Source organism: Dipodomys merriami, unplaced genomic scaffold, assembly GCF_024711535.1.
Source record: "Dipodomys merriami isolate MVZ:Mamm:240054 unplaced genomic scaffold, mDipMer1.0.p SCAF_4, whole genome shotgun sequence".
Classification (NCBI taxonomy): domain Eukaryota; kingdom Metazoa; phylum Chordata; class Mammalia; order Rodentia; family Heteromyidae; genus Dipodomys; species Dipodomys merriami.
Genome location: NW_027205603.1, coordinates 11,583,710 through 11,603,710, shown reverse-complemented (window position 1 = coordinate 11,603,710; position 20,001 = coordinate 11,583,710). Strand labels below are relative to the sequence as shown.

The 20,001-nt window shown below is 41.3% G+C and overlaps 1 protein-coding gene across 7 annotated transcripts in view; it reads right to left on the bottom strand.

Moving 5' to 3' along the window:
* LOC138805637 (protein kinase C theta type) overlaps positions 1-16,881 on the bottom strand; it is an 84,474-nt gene extending 67,593 nt beyond the window's left edge. For 2 of the 7 annotated variants that reach the window (XM_069990513.1, XM_069990519.1), the window contains exons 1-2: positions 15,927-16,009; positions 12,547-12,606 (exon numbers count right to left, since the gene is read on the bottom strand). The gene's annotated coding sequence lies outside the window, so the exon portion shown is untranslated. Of the gene's footprint in view, positions 1-12,546; positions 12,607-15,926; positions 16,010-16,425 lie in introns of those variants that run through there. The other 5 variants (XM_069990512.1, XM_069990517.1, XM_069990514.1 and 2 more) reach the window with 4 other exon arrangements.
* Positions 16,882-20,001: the final 3,120 nt, after the last annotated feature.

Sequence of the window (20,001 nt, the reverse complement as noted above, 5' to 3'; positions counted from 1 at the left end):
TATAATGGGCATGGAGAGGTATCTCATTGTGGACATAATTTGCATTTATTTTCTAACGATTAGTGAGTTTAGCACCTTTCCATGTACTTTTTAGCCATTCACATGTTTTCTTTGAAGAGATGCTTATTCAAATCTTTGTCCCTTTTTAAAGACAGGCTCTTTTCATATTTTGAAGTTAGTGACAGTTATTAATTTTTAAATTGTATAATAAATGATGTTTAGGCATATAAAAATATAAAAAATTCTAAGTGAACACTGCCATTTCTATAATTCAACCTAAAAAATGTAACCAAATACTGTTGAAGACTCCAGTTTCTTCTCCTAAAGTTGTATTCTCTTTCACACCCTCAATAAGAATTATTATGTAGATTTTGGAGTTGGTTATCCCCACCATTTTTATACATATATAATATATAGCTATGCATTTCTAAAAATATATAATTTTCTTTTCTGGCTTCCATTTATCTTGCTTATAAGATTTGCTCTGGTTGACATGAAGTCTCAGTTTATTCATTTCTGCTCATGGCAATTTGTTCTTAATCTTTTTCTTCTTGAGATTCCTTCACTCTCTTAAAAATTCTTAAGAGTGTAAAAGAGCTTTGATTTATTTGTCTTACACCTACTGATGTTCATCATATTAGAAAATGAGACTGAAAGTTAAAAATAATTCTTAATAACAAAAATCCTTTGAGAAAAGCCACACACATTTTTATGACGCACAACATAGTTTGGGGAAAGGGATATTATTTGACACTTTTGCAAATCTGTTAATGTCTGGCTCAGGAGAAGACAATCGGCTTCTCCTATTGGCTTTGCCTTTGGTCTGTTGCTATCAGAACAAGAGGCCCTAAAAAAGCCCACCGTAGAGAATAAATGCAGATCGGGGAAGCAAACCTTCATAGAACTATGAAATTAGTTTCAACTTTGCAAATTCCCTAAAGGGTCTTCAGGAGCCAAAGGGTTCCTTGGAACATACTTTGGGAATTGATGCTCCATTGGGGAGAATAAATATATATCTATATTTATAGCTATATATCTATATATTCTGTTCTATTGCTGTTCAACCTTTTCCTTCCCCCCCACTCCACCAAAAAATCCAGGAGCTTCTTAAGTCAGATGTTTGGGCCAATGTCATCCATTTAAATTGTTTTGTTGATACTCAATTTAGTTAAAATCTTGAAGGCAATTTTTTTCTTGAACTATATGCTTGTTTCCTCCAGTCTCCTATCTTTAAACTATGTGTGAGATGTCTCCACATGAGCTACCAGCCTCTCAAGTGACTAAAGTAAACTGTGAATTCCACCTTTCCCTCTAATGCCTATGCCTCTTTTCTTTCTCCTGCCTTGATCAATGGAGTGACCATCCACCGAGTCTTCAAAGCCAGAAATGTGAAAATCGCTTTCCAGTGCTCCTTTGTTCTCACCTCCTGCAGGTCCCCCGCACACATGGAGTCCTGATCATTTCACCTGAGGAGTTCTGCTGTATTCTACAACATTCTTTATCTTTCAGCTTGAGAGCTTTAGATATATTATCTGGACTATCACTCATCCCTTAGCCTCTCACATACCCCATCCTTTCACATTTGACACTGCACCTTCCCCCCTCCCTCCCTCCCTCCCTCCTTCCCTCCTTCCCTCTCTCCCTCCCTCCATCCCTCCCTCCTTCTCTTCTTTCCTTCCTTCCTTCCTTCCTTCCTTCCTTCCTTCCTTCCTTCCTTCCTTCCTTCCTTCCTTCCTTCCTTCTTTCCTGTCCTTCCTCTCTCCCTCCTTTCTTTCCTTCATTCCTTCTTTCCCCTGATGCCAGTGCTGTGGCTTGAACTCATGGCCTGAATGCTGTCTCTAAGCTTTTCTACTCACAGCTAGTGCTCTACCACTTGAACCATAGCTCTACTTCCAGCTTTTGTTTTTGACAGTTATCTGAAGATAAGAGTCTTATGTACTTTCTTTCCCCAGGCTGGCTTTGAACTGTGATTCTCAGCTCTCAGCCTCCAGAGTGGATAGGATTACAGGCACGGGCACCAGCACCTGGATTATACTTCAGCTTTATTAAACATTGCTTCCTTGTTTTGAGGTATGAGTCTCCTTTGCCTGACAGATACAACAGACTAATAAGCCACATGATCTCACCATTACACACCAACTTTCAAACATTAAGGACGTACAATTGTGACAAAAGATATATTTTAAACAAAGAAAAATGTTTAAAAATGTTTTGGTTTCTTAAGATGTGTATCCTTCTAAATAGCCTTGAATTGGTTTAAAAGAATCTTAAGCAAAACAAATCTTCCCGCACACAACTGTAAAATGAAAACAGACATACAGTGTGGCTTTTTTTTTTTAAGCCTTAGTAAACACATGGAGGAGATACATGCAGAAACCCACAGCTGATTTAATTTGCAAAACCACAGCCTTAGCTCAACTAAAGTGAAGATGACTTAGATAAAATATAACCAGAAATCTGAGATAAAAGATACAGGGTAAATAACTTCAGCTGATGGTTTAGTAAGCAAACACCATGGGTATAGGAGGAAGAGCTGAGAAGTAGCTGTGGTCTAGCAAGCTGCCATGGACTCCTATGAGCCTCTGGAACATTGCGTGCTGAGGGGCAATCGCTGCTTCCTGGAATAGAGTCCTATAGGACTGTGTTCCCGGTACTTTGTGAGGTCAGCTTGACACACAGGAAGAGAAGTAAGAGATTTGGAAGATCAAGTGAAGGGATCGAGTTCCATCTTTTACTACTTTTATCTTTTATGTATGAAGGCTGGAGGAAATTCTCAGATATTGTTTTTATCTTTAGGGTCTAAGAAAATGAATCAGAGGAAAAAAGATTCTTCTAGAAATAAAGATTTGTTGTTGTTGTTGTTGTTGTTGTCTTTGAGTCAGGGTGTTTCTGACTCCAGAGGAGCGTGCCGGATGAACAATGGAACACAGCAAGGTCCACCCCTTCAGAGGTGACATGGGTAAGGCAAGGGAGGACGGGAAGTGAAGGCTGTAGCCTTGAGCTCCATGAGTGGGAATCTGGCAGGTCCTGAGGTTTCCTCCACTCATTTGTCTAGCTGCTAAAACTTCAACCATACGCAATAAACATTAGGGATTAAAAGTATGAGTGATAGACCTAATTACGAATACAGATTACATATGAGATTCCTTAGCATTGTAGTCACTTAGAAGCAAGTATACAACAACTGTGTAAGAAGGGTTGGACATGCATACAGCAGCTAAGGAACACCATGATGGAGAGAATCAGGCATGGCCCCAGACCTGCTGGAGGAAAGAAGGCATGAGTTCTATTTTACTGGGTTCCTCTGAAGAAAGAATATGCCTTTTTTTTTTTTTTATCTTATTCTTTTTTTTTTTTTTTGCCAGTCCTGGGGCTTGAACTTAGGGCCTAAGCACTGTCCCTGAGCCTCTCTGTGCTCAAGGCTAGCACCCTACCACTTGAGCCACAGCACCACTTCTGGCTTTTTCTGTGTATGTGGTACTGAGGAATCGAACTCAGGGCTTCATGCATGCTAGACAAACACTCTACCACTAAGCCATATTCCCAGCCCTTTTTTTATATTATTTAATAACTCATCTGAACCTTCCTTTTGTTTCCTGCCTCCAAACCAGAATTCTGTGGTCATGATATCTAAGAATGTTTTTCTCTTCCTCACATTGAAAAAAAAAAAGAGCAGAGAGCTAGCGATCTAGAAGCAGGCCACATTCTCCAAGTCCTTTTGACCTCTGCAACTCTTACATTTGAGTTTCATAGCACCTGACATTACCTAATATTCCCTTAGTTATGTGGTTACCATCTTGCTCTACAAATGAAATTAGGTTTCCCAAGGGTTACTGCCTGGTCCCTCTTTTCTCCTCTCTATTCTCTATACCCAGAGCAATGTCTGACATGTTTAGGTGCTTGATCAATAAATATTTGTTAGTTGAATAAGTCCAGTCTACCCTTGGCTCATAAAAGGTTCCCATTTTCTCCTCATTACTGATTAAGCCACTCTGATGTGTAGCTTACAATCTTTAAGAGGATCTATGTCCCGTAAAATCCTAGCTGGCAGAATTTCAGGTACTGGAATAAACTGTAGCAAGAACTTTCTGGACTATTTTGAGATTAGGTAGAAACAGTGTTTTAAAGGCCCTCTGTATACCCTTCCCCCAAATTATAGAGAAGTTAATCTCAAAAAAGCAATTTCCTTTTATAGCTTCATTTAGGAATGAATGTAGAGGTCCTCTAACCATAGAGGATGGGGGAAGTCTGCATATTAGAGATGATAAGGACAAAAGGGAAGACATATTAATTTAGCTGTGGATTTTTGTTTTGTCAGTCCTGGGGTCTGAACTGAGGGCCTGGGCACTATCCCTGAGCTTCTTTTTGCTTAAAGGTAGTTAGTGCTCTACCACTTGAGCCACAGTGCCACTTCCAGTTTTTTTCTGTTTATGTGGATCTGAGGAATTGAACCCAGGGTTTCATGCATGCTAGGCAAGCACTCTACCACTAAGCCACCTTCCCAGCCCTAGCTGTGGATTCTTTACTTCAGCCTCTGAGGAGGTCAATTTTCAGCCTTGACAATTGCTCTAATTTTTGCATTTATTCATTTCTAGTTTAATATTCATATATTTATTTTCTGAAAACTGCCTATTTGCTCAGATATGAAGTCTCCCTTGTATGTATGGTTTTTGTTTGAAAACCAATCAAAAACAAGATATAGGTTCCCTAAAGTTTCAAAAATTATACTATTTGCCAAAGCAATGCTTTCTTGGGTGAGGATATCTTTTGGAAAGTTTCAGAATCTACTGCTTTAGGAACCTATTAAATCACAAGCAATAGGCATAAAAGGGATTAGAAAATGAATGTGAAGTTACTCGTTCATATATACGAAAATATACTAGCTAAAAAAGCAAATTAAAAAAGTTATATCAGGCGAATACTAAAAATAAGACTGTCACAGTTTGGCAGACTAATTTGCTTTTTTAAATTCCCAGAACAGTTCTGTAAAGTTGATCCTCCAACCTCAAAGTTATTACTCAAGAATGTTAATCTGGCTATATTTTCTTTTGCACTTTTAATTAAATAAACTTTCTTCTTAGTGGCTGTTTGCAAGCTGTGTGTGTGTGTGTGTGTGTGTGTGTGTGTAGACCTGACATAACTTGCCTTGTGTAAAGCTATTCAACAGGTCGGATGTGATGGCCCATTGGGTTTTGCACAGCTAAAAATTCTCAGAAGCATCTACATCACTTTGGTCAATATCTCTCCTCTGCTGCTGTTGATTGGTGCATGGCCATCATGTGACTGAGTGCTGCCTGCTAACTTGAGATGCAAGCTTGGATGGCCCGCTTGTACTCCTTCCCATGTGAATACTCATGGCCTGGTTGGCTGTGAGGGTTGGAGTCCCTGTCTTCTCTTTACTGCTTTCTCTTAGCCCTTAACCATGGTACACTCATCAACATCTTTTATGTTGACCTTGTTTTTCTGTTTTCCTTTGTATCCTCATTGCTTGTCTTTCATTTTCTCAGAGCATTCTCATTGGCTGTTCTTTCTATGTCAAGAACATGTTAGCTCTTGGTCTGTCCTACTACCATATTCTACTACCTTCACAGCCTTGACTCTTCTATTCATCATACCCACCTTCTTCCTGTTTGGGGTTTTCTGATCTCTCCCTCCACAGCTGTGTCATTTGCCTATACTAAGCTGACATTTAGTATGTGTTTCCTGCGTCCTTGTTGTCTGTTAAGGGTGAGAGCTAGGCTGGAGATAGAGACACAGAGACCTCCCTCCAGGAGCCTGTGTCACAGCAGGGATGGAATGCAATTGTGCCATCGCAGCAAAAGTATCTAAGTGTACAGGGTGGCAAGACACACTGAGGAGCAACATCGCCTACACAGTCTTCTCAGAGGAGAAGACATCTCAGGGAATGGGCAGCAAAGTGGCAGAGCGGAAGAACACTGCAGTCCTGTGTGACTCAGTATGGAGCTACTGTGCTGACACAAAGGTCATTTGGAGGACTTTTTAAGACAGGCAGAGTAAATAGCAGGAAAGAGCTACCAACCCCTTGGCAAGAAGTCTAGATTCTATTCTGTAGGTAAATAGGGAGCAAGCACATCATTTGAAAGCAGACAAGGGCAATTGCTCAGAGTTTTGTTTTAATAGACTTCTGCTGCCAGGTACATCATGAGTGAAGCTGGCGGCTCAGTCTTGGAAAACAAAGTCATCTTTATGAGATGTTAGTATATTAATAGCTTAAAAGTTTGTGTTAGCTAGTGCTTCTATAGACACCTGCCACAGCCTGTCTCATTCCATCTGTTCTTCTGAGATGTGATTCAGGGTGTCTTGATCCTGCCTAGTAAGTAGCCCTATAATGGCTTTATTTAGTCCTTAGGAGCTTTTTGCCTCTGAGCTTTGCCCTTGTACATGGGTACCCCTCGCTCTTAGGATCTCATGATTAAGGACAGAGCCCAACACAGCCATGAGAAAATAAAGCAGGGTTGTTTTAAGCCATTATGTTTGGGCAGAGTTTGATTGATATCCAAAGTAATATGCAGGGCCACATATATGTCAAAGAAAGAATAAACCCCTGGCAATTTCGGAGGAATGACATCAGTTCAACATCACTAGATATCAACTTGAACTTCATTCTTGATTACCCGATACCAAACCCCCTTCCAAACCTATGTCACATTTAACTGATTAGAGCTTAAGCTTTTTAGAAAGGAGTTCTTTGAGAATGTAATCCTCTGATCGTGTCTTGCAAAAACGCTAAGAAAAAGTGTCTGGCACGAGGATTAAAAGCCCTTGGAATTTGTGGTGAACTTTTCCTACTGGTTTTAAGACAGATAGCCAAACAAATGAGTGTTTCTTTTTTCTGAACCTGTAGAATATTTGTTTGATAGTTCTTTAGCTGTATGGCTAAGTCTTTGGTGCTATAATGGTACATGAATATATTCTGTCTGTTCTGAATTCCTCAAGTATGTTCTTCAAAGGAAAAGGGGTTTGTTTCCACCTTCCATTTTTATTGCGATAATGAAATTCAAATGCCACACTTTGTGTTGACATTTCTCTCTGTCACCTCCAGCTATGAGAAATGGTTAATGGATGAGTTTTACTTCATTAATTTCTAAAATGATGTGCTAATTTATGCCCAGCAATATTAGCCTTTTTGGTCAAATAAATTGTATTTATTTCATTTTAATTAATTTTTTAAAAGAAGGCTTTTTCTCTTGGTTCAGACACTTTACTTTCCTACAGCACTGTTAGTCACAGATCTCAAGTGTACTATAAATATTAACACATCTGAATGACCAGGAGCTAGGAAAGTGGCTCAGAAGTGAAATCTTGCTCTCTTTGGAATGAAGGGAAGAATATTGAAGGGCTGTATATTTGCCTTTGGCAAACACTCTAGCAGCTTCTGATCCAGAAGTTAAAATTCCACAATGTATTTTCATGGAGTTAATCTCATCAACGTTAAAAGGTGTTTTTTTTTCACACAATTACCTAGAAAGGGCTTAGTTGTACTTAAAACGTAGGGTAATTTAAGTTTTCCTTACGAAGGAGTTCATTTATGCCTACTTTTACTATTACCCCTGTTGCATAGCCTGAATATGTCCTAAATAAAATGAACACTGATTTATATTTCTTTGTTGAAAAGAAGAATGAAAAGTTTCCAGTCATAGAGAAGATTCCATCTGTCTATTAATTATGGTTGTCTGTTCTTCCAGAAATAAAGCCCATTGGGAGAGAATGAACTTGTCTTTTTTTTTTTTTAAAGAAATTAAGTTTTTATAATATTCTTTGCATGGCCTTCACCAGTGATAGAGTTGATTTCCAAAATCAAAACCAATTGTAGTTACATGACTTCCATGTTTGGATGACTACAGTTGGTGAAGGGTTACACCTGCAACTATTGATTACATTTAATAATATATATCAGTCGTTACAATGGGATGGGTTAACCATTGTCCGGGGCCTTGAAATGTATCTACTTCTCCACCATGCTATTTGTTCAGGTGAAATCCTGATCTGTCTGGAATGTAGGATACCTAGAAACAACAACACACCATTCAGCTCAGGAGGAAGTCTGGGGATCTTTGTACCTGACTCATCTAATATGGTAAAATTGATAAAATTTTCCTCTCCTATTTCTGTGACTTCTGCTATCCACCTTCAGTGTTGGGTGGCTTTGGAAGATTGGCATGATTACGGTCAAGTAGGATCAGGCAGGTGAATGAAGCAATAAGATGCTACAATCTCTCTTTTGTCGCTTTTCCTGAAAGAGGTAAGCTGATTGGAATCCATATTTCCCTCTTGTGACAACTCCCAAATGTCCCTGGTCACTGCAAGGAACCTGAAGAACAGCCAGGTGGCAAAGGATTGGAAAGATGATGTGTCCAGATTTCACCTAGAAAGCTGGAATGGCACATTTCCCAGCAACCACTGGATAAGCAGATGCCAAAGACCAAGGTTTCCATGGACTTGACCTTCTCCCCACCTCCCAAAAGCCTCCACATTTCAGACAGATTTCCTAAAACCCACCCTGAGAAAATGGAACACAACTTAGAAAGCTCAGAGTGCATAACAGTGATGCTTATTAGGCCCTGGAGATGAGCTATTCATATTTGGAAAATGATACATCATCAACTAAAGGAAAAGAAAATACATTGTCTGGCTATGGAGGCTTCACAAGCCTTTACAATCCCAACTCCAGTCTGAGCTCTGTGCCAAGAGTCAGATAGAGCAAAAGGAATAGGAGACTTGGTAGGTACTCTTAGACAAGCTTACTCAGGAGGCAATAATTAAATTAAAATATCATGACTGAGCTTCAGTAACGAGCTGAGGAGAAGCTGTAAGTCCCAGGAGAAGAGGGAAAGCAGAAAAAGGAAGATAAATGCCTTACAAGTGACTGAGAAAAGGCATAACACATTAGGATAATTTGAAAAGAACTGCTCATGACATAAAAGCAAGTAGTGTTGTGGTTTGAATGGGGAGTTTCTGAACAAAGTGAGGGATGCACCTGGCACATGCAGGGAGGGCAGGCGTTATAATTTCCCAATCCAAAAATTAAGTCTAGAGCTGGCATTGGAGGCACTGGAGCATTCAGAGGATTCATGGCAAGTCTTTCTCAGTAAGAAGTGTCCTCTGCAGGCAAAGATGAACATAATGAATTGCTTGCCCTTACGTGACTCTGGGCTAACACCTCCTAGGAGGGCAATGTCCCCGTGGAGTACAGTGCCTTTTTCCCTTTGAGAATTGTGCCGTTAATATGGTTGATAGGTTGGGATAGTTTTGGAGGTATGAGCCAGATACCTAAGCTCTGGTTTTAACATTGTTTCAGCTCTTGCTTAGTAGTTGTTAGGAACTCATCGTATTTTTCCACTGCTGGGATGCATTTTTAAAAATTTTCAAAAGATTTTTTTCTTTACTTTCATAGTTTTAATTATTTTATTGTTGAGTGAGCCCCTATAGAGTTTATCTCTATTTAAAATCTAGGTTAAATGTTTTTGAGAATGCTTTCACTAATTTTAATCTTTGGTACACTTCTATTATCTTAGTTTTTAAACTTATTCTTTTACTTTTTATCTTTCCCTCAACTGCTGTAATGAATTTTAAAGTAATCATGATTTAATTCTGAAGAATCCTTAAGCTCTTTATATCATTTAATTAAAATTATTTCTCAATTTTTTACCATTTTATTTTTATTAAAATGACTTCAGGGTCCTCAGTGTATCTACATCTTACATCACTTATTGCTTCATCCTTTTGCTTCTAGTATATATTTTAGAATATTTTTACCATGACCTTCTATTTCTTGATCATTCTTAATCTTTTTCCCTTTTATCACTGACATTACACGAAGTGAGAGGCCATGAAGATGACGGAAGAAGAAATCACCACATACTGAAGAGGCAAGGACATCTTTTTCTTGTAGCAGGTCATCTTCTAGGACTTTGAATTGTAAAAATCTATTATAACCAAGAGTAGTAAAGAGTTTCAGGCAGTAAACATTACCCATCACCTCTACTTCTGATTTCTAGTAGAACTTATTGAGATAATCCCAGAAGCTAACAGGCAAGTTTTTTTTTCTGGATGATAATGATTCTGCTTATGCTGATATTTAAAGCACTAGATTACAATTCCTTCCTTTTAACATGACAAAAAAATCCCATAGGTATTACAAATCTAAAACCTATGAGTATTCATTTCTTCTATTAGTCTTTATTAATACCTACTATATGTTAGATACAATACTGGGTGTGAATAATGTGTTCAAAACACCGTTCTGACCCATTGAAAGATGAGAAGTAAACACACAGTGCCGACATGTCCATCCTAAGTGTTGCTGCATAGATGATCAGACAGGTGTTTTGAGAACATGAGGAAGGAAACCAAATTCTGACTTGTGGAACCAGGAAAACCTTTAGGAAAAGATGCATGAGGCCCGAGTTCAGATAGGAATTAGCCAAAGGAAGGAGAGGTTTAGGGGCTAGACAGAGTGTCCAAGAGAAAAAGCACAGGGGACCTCTGAGGGTCCTGGTGAGGCTCAGACTTGGAGGAATGTAAGGCCTGTGTCTGGAGAGATTAAGGTGGAGAGGAAAGGATTAGAACCCCTTCTAATCCTTCTAAAAGATGCTGTACTTCACCCCAAGGGTCTGAGTAGCCATAAGAGAACTTAAGGCAAATGCTCGAATCTGGGGTTTAGAAGGGTCTTTCCTCCTGAGACTAGTAAGGAGGTTCAGGCAGGGATGCAGAAGAGAAATCGTGGTGGCTGAAACAGAGTAGAGGTAGTAAGGGGTGGAAAAAGACCAAGAGGACAAGCAAATATTCAGGGGGTAAACTACTAGATCTTAGTTTAGCTGAGCTATTGAGTTGTAAGAAAAGGAGTCAAGGAAGAATATCCAGACTTTAGGTTTGTAACAGGTAACAGCTATGCCAACTACAGAACTGGGGAGCTGGCAGGGATCTTGGAAAGAAAGGAAAGAGAAAGATGGAGCATGCAGTCCAAGGTGTGGAGCACTAGACGCATCTATAAACTATTCGTGATCAGTAGGAATTTGGGTCCCTAGTGGTTGGGTTGAAATCAGCAGGGAGATAGCTGTGGGGGCCAGTGAGAGATTAAGTGCCTCACACAGAGAGAAAATTGAAGGTCAGACTTTCAGGTTCATGGAAGATGAGTCAGAGTCTTCAAAGCAGAGAAGGAAGGAAGAGAAGTGGGAGGGGAAGCTGAAGGAAGACAAGACTGTGGATGCAGGAGCACTTAGTAGCACAGCTATAGAAAGTCCAGTTGGAAAGGGGTGGGCTACAGCAAAAGTTTGCATGGAGGAGAGTGTGTGTGATGCTTTCTGAAGGGAAAGCCAGGTGTCTGTGGGTCAAGAGAGGTGGAATGAGGACAGAAGTGGTAAGTGTAGAGACTAGTGTAAAGATTTGGGTGGTAAAGAGGAGAGAGAGGAGGAAATAGCTGAAGGAAAGGACAGAAGCATTCCCTCTTTTTTTTTGGCAAAGAAAGAAGGGATTTAAACAGGCCCAATGCAGTGAGCACAGGGCCAGAAATGAGGGAAGGAAAATGGTGGTGGGAGAGAAGATACTTAAGTGAATGAGATTCATGAGAATGCAGAACTAAATGGCACTCGTGGGAGGTGAATGGTGGGACCCTTCTGGAGGTGAGGCATTTTCTTATTACTGTTCTGAACCAAGGGAAAGATGGGAGCATGGGATGCAGATAAAGTGAGGTGCACAGCCCTGTGGTCATGAGGCTGGGGGGTTATTTCTCATCTGGAAATTTCTCAAGTCAAGCTGGAAGCAAGGCAGGCTGGTAAGGGTGAGGAGTAGGACAATGGAGGCAGGTGAAGGTCTGGAATGGCTGGTGTAGAGATAACCATGGAAAAGTGTGAGGGCTGGTGGGGGAGGGGGGACGGGTTATACAGCCCATCTGAGGTTGGAAATCATGGACTTATGACATGGTAAATTTGCATGGTTGCATAATTTTTTCCAGCACAACTCATCAACCTATTTATAGATGCTGGGGAAAGTAGACAATTCGATTCCACAGTGACAATGACACCAGATTTGGAAAGAAAAGCACATCACCTCACATGGCACCACCAGGCTAAGATTCCCCAGCAGAGATGCTGAGGTCGGGGGTGGATGGGGCACATCATTAGAGGGATGGGTGGCCATGTTTTTTTTTTCCTTGCCAACTTCATGTTGAAAGACCATGTTCTATGGTCTTACTAATAGACATGATTTCTTCCCAATCCTCCTCTAATCCTTTAGGCAGCTGATGAGGTATCTGAAAGTTTACATTTACGAGGGATGTGAATTCCACACTTTCCCAGAGGAAGTATCTTCCCCAAACAGTCCAACAATTAATAAACTTTGGAAAATACAACTCATAGACCCATACAAAGAATGTTCAGTGAGAAGCCAAGAGATCAGGGTGAAAAACAGGGTGGTGAGTACTCAAAAAGCTAAATATAGATTTCCTACATGACCCAGTAATTCCACTTCTGTGTAACACCCAAGATAACTGACTGAGGGATCTCAAGCAGGTGCGTGTGCTCTCACCTTCAGAATGCTGTGAGCTGCAAGATGGTCAAATGTTGAAAACAACTCAGAGGATCCTCCCTAGATGAATGGATAAGCAGAACACAGTGTACACATGTAACAGACTATTAGACTTAAAAAGCAGAGAAATTTTTGGCACATGCTGTAACATGGGTAAATGAACCTTGAGAACATCAAGGTAAAATTGAAATCAGCCAGACATCAAACAATGCCTTCTGAGGCACTTACATGGGTCATACTATCTGATTCTTTTGTGAAATATCTGGAACAGGGAAATTCACAGACAGATAGAAGAGTGCTTATCAGGAACTGGGGATATGTGTTTCAAAGATACAGAATTGCAGTATTTTGCATGATGAAAAGAGCTTCGTAGATGGAGGGGGGGTGGTTGTGTACTTAGAGAGTGTACTTAGTGCCTCTGAACTATTCACTTAAAATGGCTAAGATGGGAAACTTGATGTCCTGTGTATTTTATCACATTACAAAATTTTAATTGGTAGACGATCTGGTGCTGTGGTTTATAGCAAGAGTTTAATTGTCATATAAACCAGATTACCTCCTAGAAGGCATAAAACCTAAGCAAGTACTTTAGCTCTTCTGAGCCTTAATTTACTAATCTGAAAGAGATTAGTAATATCTAATTTATCAGTAATGGCTTTATGAAGACTAAATGAAGTAGTAATTTATTAAATATAAAATTCTGACTGTTATATCTAGTACATAAATTACAATGACTTACATATTATAGTGACTTCAAGTATTTCTGATTACTATTATCATTAATATTATTAGCTTAATACAAAAGCTAACATCAACCTGTCCAAGGATGTACTGCTAAAGTGAGAAATTTTAATATCTGTTAATTTAATCCCAGAACACAAACCTATGATTCTGGGCTTGGTGGAGCTATTCCTAATTTCTGAAACCTCAGATTCTCTTTTAGCCCTAAGATTATATGTAGAGGACACAGTAATCAGAATTTGACTGTGTATAAGCCATATAACAAAATAACAAAAATTATTTCAGTCCTCTTAAGAAAGCATATTTTTACTCATTTTTTCTGGCTCAACATCATGTTTTCTACTTTAAATTTCTCATGACTGATGCCTTAACAGATAGAGTAGGTATGGAAGAACTAAGTTGAGTGTATACCACTGAGAAATGTGATGTTTAAACTTGAAAAATGGTGACTAAGAACAAAAAGTATGAAGTTAATGTTGTATTTGTCACCAGAAGCCTAATCTCCCTATTTCAAGTTATAGATTTAATTTGGGGCATTTATGTATATATGCATGCATGCATGTATGTAAATAGTAAGTAGCTAGCTATTTTTTACATTTCATTTCTCTCACTGGAACTTTTCATCTTATAATAGTATATGATTGTTATTATGTGACAGATAATAATTAAATGATTTGGGGGAAAATTATTTTAAAAATTAAGACAACCCTATGAAAGAAGAACTTACCTGAAATCAACTACAACCATATTGACAAACTGTCACATTAATTAATACATCAGATTAATAGATCAGCAACATTCTCAGGGGCATATAGCACAATCAATAACTATAACACATTACATACATTAGAACAGGAAGTCCTAATTCAAATTCCTATTTCAAAGAAAGTCAAATACACTATAAATCAATACCACATGTGAAGGAGAGGCTTGTGAAATGAACTTGTATAAGTTCATTCTAGAATCCCTGTAGGGAGAGACTTGTTCCATAAGCCCATAGCCCTGAAAGAAAATAATGGACTAGGTCCACAGAGAATTCATTATAGAAAAGAATTTCATCTTTTCCGGGCATGAGAGAACGTATGTATTGCAATGGAATGAGGAATCTTGATAGAAATGACCAAAGACATATGCTCTACTTCTGGAGGCCTCAGATACCTGCTTCTAACTAGAGAGACAGAATATCAGTGTTGAAAAGGATCAATCACTGAGATCCTAAAAGGAATGTTGGTATGAACAAACATGTCTGTTCTCCCTGAAAGAGAGCTAAGATGGCAGGAGAAAGCCAAGTTGCAATGGTAGCTTGGTGTAGCAATGCACACTCTCACTGGAGGAGGAAGGGCTGGTAGGAGGGCAGGTATAGAAGTTTGCCCAGGTCCCTATCACCCTGAGCCACCATAGCACAAGAGAGCAGCGGAAATGAATGCAACAAAGCAGATGGTAGCAAGATTCCTTCCCCCAGCAGTTTACATTTTGAAAGCGTAGAAGACAATCATGGGACTTTGAAAACAAAAGCTGCTAATGCCAAACAGGTTGCACTTGAAAATGAGAAACAAAAGTTGATAAGAGGAAAAAACAAAACAAAACAAAAGAAAAAGATAACCTCAATTTAGATGGAACATCTCTAACTTGCATGAGCTTTGTAGGTTTCTAAAGATCATCTTGTCTTCAAATGTATGTGCATTTAATCAACAAAAGAAAAGAGACACCTGCATCAAACAATGGTACTGGTTGCAAGTAGGGAGGGGCAGAGAGGGATCTTAAACAGCTGTGAATAAACTTCAAAAGTAATTGCAACCCAAGTAGCAAAATGTCACTCCTTTCTACTAGACACAGCCCCCCCCCCCTTTTAAAGATGAAGTATCTACAGTCAGCCTGCCATCTTAGGAATTATTCAAGATCAGTTAACAGTGATTGGTTCATGGATTCTGGCCAGGGACTCAGGATTTTCAGAGCACCTGCTCGTCCATCCAACATCCCCAATCAGCAAAGGCCCAGTGGTGGCCAAGGCTTCTCAAGGCATTGCTCCTTCCATGAGCCTCCTGGATCCCCATTCTTGGAATTCCCTTTGCCTGGCAAAAGGAACAATGGAGCGGAGCGGAGGAGGACAGGCCTTTTGAGCACACTCCCTAGGCCTTGGAAGGCTTGGTTTATGCCTCCCAGCCACCCAGAGGACTGGCTGTTGGGCATAAATGGCCCATTTTCCCCAACCACTTGCTGTTGTGGAGAGCAAGTCCCCTTCTCTCCCTATCCGTCCCTCCCCTATTTGTGCCAGGACTGAATGATCTTTGGTGAACTCCCTGTCCAGCCCACAGAGTGGCAGGACAGGAACCTGGTGTCACTCTCCTGGCAGAAATGTCTAGAATCTTCCAGTGCAGAAAGCCCCAGCTCCCTCCATGCCCACGGGGAGCATTTACGACTTTAGTTTGCAAGCCACTTAAATCATAACTGTGGCTCATCATCATCATCATCATCATCAACAGCAACAACAGTACAACAAGGAGACTCTAATAAGCAAACTCTGTTCTGTGAACCGGGGGCCCCTCAGTGGGGTCATCAACAATCTTAATCAAGATGGCAGAATTAAGCACCCCAACTTTAAAAATATATATATATATATCAAAGCAGTAGTTCCTCACCTCACTGGAAACCTTTGAAAAGAAATTTGATTTCCCCAGAAGATGCTGCAACGTGTGGCATCCTGTCTACGGCTCCCCGCAAACTGGCAGAAAAGATGGGGGTGCTGTCTGTCTATGGATCGGCAGCAGGCGACACTTGGCCTTACAGAAAGCGCACACACATTTGGCCAAGAACCTACAAACTTTCCACCGCCTCTCTGCTTCTCGGTTCAGGGAAGAGGGGAAAAGGAGAAGGAAAGAGGAGGCGCCCCTTCCACCCCAAACCCAGACCCCACGGACGCCACCCCACCAGCAACACACGAGATCAAGGTGCGTGCGTGACAGGCGAACCCCGACTTTGCTTGGGCTTCGGCTCCTTTTCGGTTTCCCTCTCCGGCTGGCTCACCTTCCCGCGGAGACCCCAGGCTCCTTCCTGACACCGTGGCCCTTCCCGGAGGGGTCCGGGCTCCCCAGCCCGCTCCCTCCCCGCCCCTGGGGCGAGGGGCGCAGGGACCCTTACCTGGGGGACGCGACCGGGTCCTGGCGCTGCGCGGCGGCTTCTCCGGCGACGCGGGGCCGGGCGCGGGCCGGGCCAGCCGCGCGCTCCGCGGGTGGCACCAACCAGGGGGCGCTCGTGGTCACCCTCCCCCGCCACGGCCCGGCTGGCCCGGGGAGGCGGGGGACCCCGGGACCCCGGCGCTCAGCCCCAGACCGGCTGAGACCGCCGGTTGCGGGCTACCTCTCCCTGGCTCCTCCCGTGTTCCCCCTCCATCCTCGCGGCTTCCCGGCCACCTGTCGCTCCGAGGCGACCTGCACCCGAGCGCGCGGCCCCCTTCTGCGAGCCAGGAACGAGGGGCGCACGCCGTCTCCTCCCCACGGACTGGAAACCCGCAGACAGCCTCCCGCGGGGCGGGCTCAGACCGTCGATTCCAGATGTTTTCTCATTAGAACGACTTGCAAACGTGGCTCCTCTCTCTCTCTCTCTCTCTCTCTCTCTCTCTCTCTCTCTCTCTCTCTCTCTCTCTCTCTCTCTCTCTCTCTCTTCTCTCCACCCCGTTCTTTCTCCCTCCCTTCTTCTCCCTCTCCCTCCTCCCCTCTTTTTTCCCCTTCCAAATTACCACCCAAGAAGGTTTGGGTTTAATTCGGATCCCAGGATAATAGTTTTCGATTACATTTTGCGGATTCTCTGCATCTGCTCATTATCTTTAATTCTTTAAATCTTTAAAGCAATTCAGGTTTTCCAAATTGAATGGCTTGAAACTCCGCAAGTCTTTAAAGTTGCAACAAGGTCTGGAAGAGAGCGTTTCTCATTTTAGGGTTTTTTTACATTAAAAAAAAAAAGATACTAAAGATGATCACAATGAGAATAAATAGAGCAATTTTTTAACATGTGTCAAACAATTATTTTTTATTCAGATTGGAAATTAAAACTATGTTACAGAGTGATTTCTTTTCCATGTTGACACTAAATGATAACTAATATTTGATTGTTGCTGTAATTTACTAAGTTCAAATTAGTCTGAGAAATTAAACAGTAATCATTTCTTACCTCCCTCCCTCCCTCCCTCCTTCCCTCCCTCCCTCCCTTCCTTCCTTCCTTTGTTCCTTCCTTCCCTCCTTCCTTCCTTCCTTCCTTCCATCTATCTTTCCTCCCTTCCTTTTCTCTCACTCTTCTCTCTTTCTGTCTGTCTCTGTCTCTCTGTGTCTTCTCCTCTTCTTCTTTCTTTAATTACAAATGTACCAAAGAACCACAAGCCTTTGGTGATATTAGTTTCTGATTTTTAAAGTATAGAATATTATTTTAAAAGGAAATTCTGAGGCTCCAAAGTTGGCTAACTTGATTCAATCATTCAGGACTGGGCTAGGAAGCCAGACACAGTGATTTTTGTATGAACCCAGCAAAGCTAGCACACGCACCTTTGAAGGTTAAACATACCTGAAGGCATGGTTCATTTGACAGCATGCTTGGCAAGCATGGGTCCTGAGCTCATTCATCAGCACACACACACACACACACACACACACACACACACACACACACACACACACACACACACACACACACTCCTATCTTCCTTCCATTTGTACAAAGATCTAGCAGCAAAACAGCATTGAGTTGTACTTGGAAGATGCTAGCTCAGAGGTATAAGTGTTTTAAAAGTCTCATCTGTGACATCACCAGAGCCAGGTCAGTCCCTATGATGTGTTAATGATGAACATTTCACCTACTGCATATTGTCTCTGCAAGGGCAGCAGAGCAACTGCTTGTTCTAAATTCCCCTGGAGTCCTTCTCCCATCATCCTTCAGGGCAGCCTATTAGGTACAATTAGCCTGAGAAGAAATGGCAAGATGGCTGCTATGCTGAGGGCTTCTCACAGCCCCACATCTGGATGTAAGGAGAAGAAGGATACGTACATTCATGTGTGTATGTGCATATGTGTATGTCTGCATATGCGTGTATATGTGTATAGCGGGATGTATATGTGTACAGGTGGGTGTATACAAGAGCTCAGGGAAAGTTTGTGTGTTAATTTAATTACTTGTCAGTGGCTTTTAAAAATGTTTCAAAGGGTGATAATGTTGACTTTCTACTAAGTACCTATGGCCTGTTAAGGCCATATGATGGGCACTTTAGAGAGACAACACTGTTCATTTAAGCTTCATATCAATTTTATGAAGTAGCTATCAACACCACCACTGCCACCATCACCATTATTGCCATTTGGCATATGAAAACAATGTGATTTAAAGAGATGAGTGGCTTGTGCAGGATCTTATCATCAGAACTCAAACCCTGAGCAGCCTGGAGTCAGCCTCTTGAATCATGCCAGGTTCTATCAAATCCTGCCTCCATTCTTATGATCACTCTCTGTTTTTTTTTTTTCTCTCTCTCTTCTGGATATCTCGTCTCTGAAGACTCATGTACTCTAAAATTCTAGTCCTACAATTGGAATCCCATTAATTTGAAGGCTAGCTCTTTTCCAACAATATTCATCATCTATCGTAGGAAAAAATGTTCATTTGTCTTAAAATGTTATTATAAGACTCCCAATGTCTTCTTGGTACATGTTAGGGGACACAGGAAACTGTGGACTTGCTGATCACAACTGTCCACCAGCTTTCTTCTTCATCAGACTCAGAGGTTTCCTATGATCTATCAGACCCTCTGTTGCTGTAGTACATGGGACTGGTGCCAAAAGCTTCTCCACACCTTTGTTTCTTGGAAGAGGAAATGGCATTTCCGGGAGAGGATGACATGTGGGTGGTGAGGTTCCACTCCTTGTGTTAAAAAACATCTTAACTTTCAGTTCTGCACTTCTTTTCCTCCTCCAGTGACTGCCCCCAGGGTTCCTGGAATAGTGCTGAGTGTCGTGTAGGGACACCCCTGTGGTTCAGTTCACTTTAGTGGGGAGATAACACAGTTCACATGCTGGATCCACAGCTTCCTGGAGTGCTCGGGAACAGAACCAGGGAAACCCAGGCAACTTGAACTGAAAGCTCTCAAGACTCATTTTCTTGAAGGCAGCTTGAGACATCACTTCTATTGTCTTCTGGACCAGTTGAGGAGGATGCACTGTCTCCATGAAAACCACCGCTGTATCCTTCTGTGGAATACCCTTCCAGAAGGGATTTAGGATAAAAAGTAGAGAAAAAAATCTCTCTGTGTCTGTGTTTGTGTCTGTGTTTGTGTTGGTGTCTGTGTCTGTGTCTGTGTCTGTCTGTCTGTCTCTGTCTCTGTCTCTGTCTCTGTCTGTCTGTCTTTGTCTCTGTCTGTCTGTCTGTCTGTCTGTCTGTCTCTCTCTCTCTCTCTCTCTCTCTCTCTCTGTATATAGTGTGCCTGCCTCGATTTTGGAGAGAGGTAGGAATGATCAGCACAGATAATTTGAGCACAGTGTTAATGGACAAGGGCATGTCTATCCTTGCAGAAAGTCATCACTTGGAAGAAACAAATTTGGACAATTTTATAAAGAGCTTGGTCGTATAAATGACCATATAAAATGATGCCAAGCAAATGAATCCCAAGATACGGTCACAAGAGGTTTTATCTTTGTTGCTGCTGTTTTTAATGTACTTACAATGTACTGTGTGATTTTT